The following is a 6,059-nucleotide window of genomic DNA, read 5'->3' on the forward strand; positions in this document are numbered from 1 at the left end:
AGGTCCAGACTACCGACCCCTAATGTCTCGCACCCCTGTACCTCTGCCTGGGATGTCGACCGTGTTTGCGTAGCTTAATTAGCGGCTCGTACGCTTTGCGCTCGCGATGCGCTACCCTGTTCAACGGCGGCGTGTCGCGGTGAGTGCGCTCGCAAAGTAAAACCCCGTCCTGCACGGGAATAAACAGGCGCAGCGTGCCCCCGTGGGATTCCCTCCCACCCACCACGCTCCACGCGCTTAAGCAAAAACAAACACGCCGCGATTACTTTGCTCCGATTTAACGGGCTGTTTACACAGCTGCGTATTCGCACACGCCAGGCGCTTAATTCGCTATTAGACAATCGCGCGAGTGCGCGCCCGCCACCCCGCCACCCCGTCACACAGGCGCGCGAGCGCAAAGCGCTACTGTAGGCTATTGCGCAGGTACGCGAGCGCTGGGCACCACCGAAGATATTCGTGTAGGTACGCGCGCGCTGAACAATACTGTAAACGATCGTACAGGTACGGACACTAAGCACGTTCTACTCCCTTATTCGCTGCAAACAGCCGCGTATGCGCGCAAACACAAAACACTCTGTACACACTCGTACCGATATGCGAACACCAAACACTCCGTCTCCCTCCTCGCACTCACAGTGACCACGACACAGCTTTATCCTATTAGTGGTTTTATTCCCCGCGAGTATCGAACTAGACTGTGTGTGTCAGTACGGACCAGCAGGACAGGTCTAACCGATCTCGCTACTGCCTGATACTTAATGGACCTGTCTGCCCTCTATTTTCTCTCCGAATTTCGTCCCTTTGTCTTACCTCTCTCCCTCGTACTTACGGTCTGACCTCGCAGCGATGGAGGTCGCGGATAGATGATGCTGTAAACAGAATCTGGCTGTTCTCTGCCCCGTCTCACGGACGTGCGAGTAACAGTCAGGTGACGGCTCCCCGATCCCTCCCTCCTGTTGATCTCCAGTCAAATAATAAAAATGGCCCCGTGCTTCCCCAAAGCGTCCCTTTTAATCCTCCTTTCAAAGCCCTCACACCGCCCATCCGCGGTGCATCACGGGTCAGGCCGTTAATCCGCGGTGCATCATGGGTATGGCCGTTAATCCGCGGTGCATCATGGGTAGGGCCGTTAATCCGCGGTGCATCATGGGTAGAGACGCTAGCCCGCGGTGCACCATGGGTAGAGACGCTTAACCCGCGCTGCCCCGCTCCCCACCTGTCTGCTGGTCCGTGTGTGTCTTGGGCATCTCCTCACTGCGGTTCTCCGTGAGTTCTCCGTGGTCATTTAATTCTAAGTTAAGCCACGGCGCCGCAGTGCCATTTGGCCTGGGGGGGGGGGGGGTGCCTGCCAATTCCCTGACCCTGAGAAACCGTGGAGCACCCCCACGAGGGGGCCTCTCGGGTAAAAACTCAGGGCAGGTGCCCCCCTCCCCTCCCCATGAGGCCCTACTTGAGTGTGTGTGTGTTTAGGTGGGGGGGGGGGGGTGGTGGGGGAAGTGCTGTGATGGGAGCCGGGTGGCTTCTCGGTCGCAGCAGCACAGCGACGGGCCCGGTTTCGACGGAGCGGCTTCGCTGTTGTGGCACCACATAGCCCCCCGAGGTGCCAGTCCCCGTCCCGGGATGACTGCCATATCAGGCGTGTGATGCATTTGGGACACTTTTTCACTACATCATGAATATTTGAATAAGTATAGACGTGTAAGTCACATGTGACTATATATGCATTCCTCTGTGCATCGATACTGACGTGTAGATGGTGTGGATATTATTTTTTTCAGTCTGCAGCTGACGCTGGTCTGATGGAGCAAAGTCAGTCAGCACAGCTCGGTATGACAAGTCAACAATGCGACCAGCGTGCATACAGCACGGATCGGACTGGAAATTTGACACAGCACCAGAGAACTCGCACGGGAGAGAAACACTTCAAGTGCAGTGTGTGTAACAAGGCATGGCCATCAGTTCTTAAAATACACCAGAGAACACACACAGGAGAGAAACCCTTCAAGTGCACTGTGTGTGTGAAGGCATTTTCACAGTCATCTGCTCTTGTAACACACCAGAGAACTCACATGGGAGAGAAACCCTTCAAGTGCACTCTGTGCAGGCAGATGTTTGCAAATTCATCAAATCTTCAAGTACACCAGGGAACACAGAAGCATCAGAAGATCCACAAGGAGTGGAGTCTGAAATCAGCTTGTGAAAGTCAAAGTGCTGCAATGAGCCCATCCCTCATGAAACACGAACCAGAAGAAAATCCAAGCTTGGACACTTTTAAAGGTATCGAGGTGAAATATGAAGAGGTGATAGTGAAATGTGAAGAAGTGAAGAGCGAAGAAGTGAAGGTGAAATGTGAAGATGAAGATTCATCTCCAGAATGGGACCTTTACATTGATGAAGGCAACGTGATGCAGGAGGAGAATTCTGACTGAGGCAGAGAGAGGCAACTCCCAGCAGTTTGTGGAAGTGGAGGTGTGGGTGGACTTCCTCCGAGACAAAACAAAGTCAAGTGGAGACCCGGTAGATGTGTAAGCCAGAGACAATGTCGCTCCAATAGATGCACCTTTGTCACAGGCCTTTAATGACAAGAATGCAAAGTTGAACACTCAATTCCTAGGTTCAACCTGCAGAGTAAGAGCGAGCGGCCAGTCTTTGTGGACCTGTGGGTTGGGTAGATCTCTAACCAGGAGCAAGAGCCAATAAGCTCCCAAGCATTCAATATGTTATCATAATAATTGCTTTTACATGGTGCTTGCTTTATCGCCTCAGCGACTCGGAGTTTGGTGTCGTACCTCACCTGAAACACTCGAAGAGCATCCCCAAGTAGTAGCTGCCCCTGTGTGGCACAAGGTGGTGGCCCTGCACCGGCCTGCATGTGGACAAGAGCCTGTCCTTACGGGGCGTGATTGACGTGTCATCTCAGTTGTGTAGTTTGTAGGTAATGTTTAGAATTTGCTACATTTTCACTCAGACGCCAGCATGCAATGGCCTACTCGTTTTGAATGACACAATAGTATGTGTTACATCCACTGTTAAGCAGACGGTGCATTTTTTTTAAAAAGCTTAATCAGATGTTATCTGATGCAGTATATTTCACTGCAGTAATTAAATGTTAAAATGCCTGTCAATAATTCAGAATGAACACTTGTCTGATTTTGTGTGTACATGCATCATTTCATTTATAAGGGTCAAACATTGAATAAGTGATGTTAGGACAAAGTGTGTGTGTTGTTTTTGGAAATAACCTGTACAAATAACTCAGGGGAGACCCGTTGTTCTTGTGATACAGGTCAAAGGGTATTTTTGTGTTTCGGGAAGCATCTGGAGCAACTCATTGTCTTTGACATAGAAAGCACACTCGGATCATTCATCAGTTACAAGACATACCACCTTAAAGTTACACGTAGAGGAGATACATTCTCTGCAACACGAATTATAATTCTGTCTTACGTGTTGACTTGGATTTTGTCGAACTTGGACTAGAAATGCTCCTTGCTGATTAACGTCTGGATGTTCACAACCATGGCTTGAAGCACGCCCCATTGCTGTTGAGACATTGTGTCCACCAAAACCGGTCCACAGTTGGCTTGCACACACAGTGTACACACACAGTGTACACACACACACATAGTGTACACACAGTGTACACACAGTGTACACACACACAGTGTCCACCAAAACCGGTCCACAGTTGGCTTGCACTGAAGCAATGCTGCAGTAATTATGGACTCGCACGAAGGCCGTGCGATTTATATTTCGTGTTCAACATTCCTTTGTTTCGTGGAGAGACCGATCAAATTAAAGACGTCTTGTCTGCTGATCTTGTTCATATCTGTGTACATCGATATCCCACATTGCTTGCACGTACACACCACACGCAATTAAATCAATAAGAATAAGAACGACTTCCGGGCATTGCGAAGATCGAGGAATCTCTTTCAATGGAGCGAGTTCAGTGTGTTCGATTCAACATCTCTCTGTCTCTGTCCGTCTGTGTCATCTGTTTGCCTCTGTGTTTATCTCTGCCTGTGTCTCTCTGTCGTCTCTGTGTTCCTCTTGTCTGTGTCTGTCCGCCTGTTTTGTCTGTGTGTGTGTCTCTTTATCAGCGTCTATACAACCGTATTCAACGACTGTCAGTAGCAACACGCGCCCGGTCAACTTCCACGGCTCGCGACTCAAACTTGCTCAAAGGAGTGTTTATCTGTAATTTATTACGCTCCGTATGTAGCCAACCGTGATAATCTATGGGTCTCTGTGTATCTGTGTGAGTCTCTGTGTGTGTGTATCTGGAACTTATTTCGCACCGTACGTAACCGAACCTGCCCAGGAAGAGCGGCTGGTATCTGTGGAGCTGTGGGCTGGGTAAATTTGTGAGCAGGAGCGAGAGACAATTAAGCTCCCAACCATTCACTACGTTATAAACAACATATTTGCACTCATAAGTCGCTTGCCTAATTGCCTCAGCAACTCGGGTGTTTCGTATCGAACCTCATCTCAATCAATGGAAGGTCGCCCCCTAGTGGCAGCTGCCCCTGTGTGGCACAAAGTGGCCCTGCACCGGCCTGCACGTGGACATGAGTCTGTCGGTAGGGGGCGATCATTGACGCGTCATCTCCCTGTGGAGTTTCTGGATAATGTTTGGAAGTAACCACAATTTTGACCGTGCCACCAACATGGAATGACCTGTGCGTTGTGAGTGACACAATACTCTGTTTTACATCCGCCGTGAAGCAGAACAGCGCATATTGTGGTGAATGTTACTGGGGCAGCCAGGTGTGCCTGTCGGATTTGAACTTTGAACCTCTGCAACAAGTAGAGAATACGCTACCATATTCCTGGTTCTTTCGGTAAAGTCACGTAGATAGAAAACAAAGCAAAAACAATAAAAGATTGAAAAATTTAATACAAATAACAAATAAAAATAATACATTTTAAAAAATTAATTGATGATAAGATGCCATGGGTCGACTTTGCCCTCCACTACACACACACAGTGTGTACGTACACACTGTGTGTGTGTAGTGTATGTACGTACACTGTGTGTACACTGTGTGTATGTACATACACAGTGTACGTACACACAGTGTGTACGTGTACACACACACAGTGTGTGTACACACACACACTGTACACACAATAATGTCCACGTTGTTGCTGAGTTCACGCACCCAAAGGAGGGGGCAATGGAAAATGAATCTAAATCAACCGTGCTCTTGAGCGTTATTTTAATTTCTGCAGAGTCACTGCCGATATCGTTCCAGTGGCAATCCTTATTTGGGCACAGCTACGCCCAGTGACTGGTGGCTCATTAACATAATGTATCCTTAAGCCGTCGCGATTATATTGCGACGGGTTCAGCGCCCACGCCCCCATCCCTCGACGTAGATTCCAGACTCATTAACATAATTTATTCATATACTTAGTTCTTTCGGTAAAGTCACGTTGAAAGGAAACAACAAAATAATAAAATATATATAAAACAATAAAAATTCTCACGACGTTTCGACCATAACACAAACGGTCGTCTTCAGGTGTGTTAGTTTGCATAAATTTATTTTTAAACGGTGCATTTATTTATTTATAAAAAACGTTAGCGCCATGCGCAGCGATTTGACTGTTTATTTAGGACTAGTCCATCTATATTCTGAAAAGAGGAGGGGGGAGACGAAATTTTTTTTTATTAATGTATGCTGTCTGAAAGCCACTGTAAGCATGAACAATCAATTAGAGTGGCTTTCAGACAGCATACATTAATTTAAAAAAATGTCGTCTCCCCCCTCCTCTTTTCAGAATATAGATGGACTAGTCCTAAATAAACAGCCAAATCGCTGCGCGTGGCGCTAACGTTTTTTATAAATAAATAAATGCACCGTTTAAAAATAAATTTATGCAAACCAACACACCTGAAGACGACCGTTTGTGTTATGGTCGAAACGTCGTGAGAATTTTTATTGTTTTATATATATTTTATTATTTTGTTGTTTCCCTTCAAGGTGACTTTACCGAAAGAACTAAGAATATGAATTACTGCAGTCACGAAAGCTTTAAATCAAAATATAATT

The sequence above is a fragment of the Petromyzon marinus genome, unplaced genomic scaffold, assembly GCF_048934315.1.
Source record: "Petromyzon marinus isolate PM22_M1 ecotype Great Lakes invasive population unplaced genomic scaffold, UKy_Petmar_22M1.pri1.0 PM_G_Scaffold_43, whole genome shotgun sequence".
Taxonomy (NCBI): domain Eukaryota; kingdom Metazoa; phylum Chordata; class Hyperoartia; order Petromyzontiformes; family Petromyzontidae; genus Petromyzon; species Petromyzon marinus.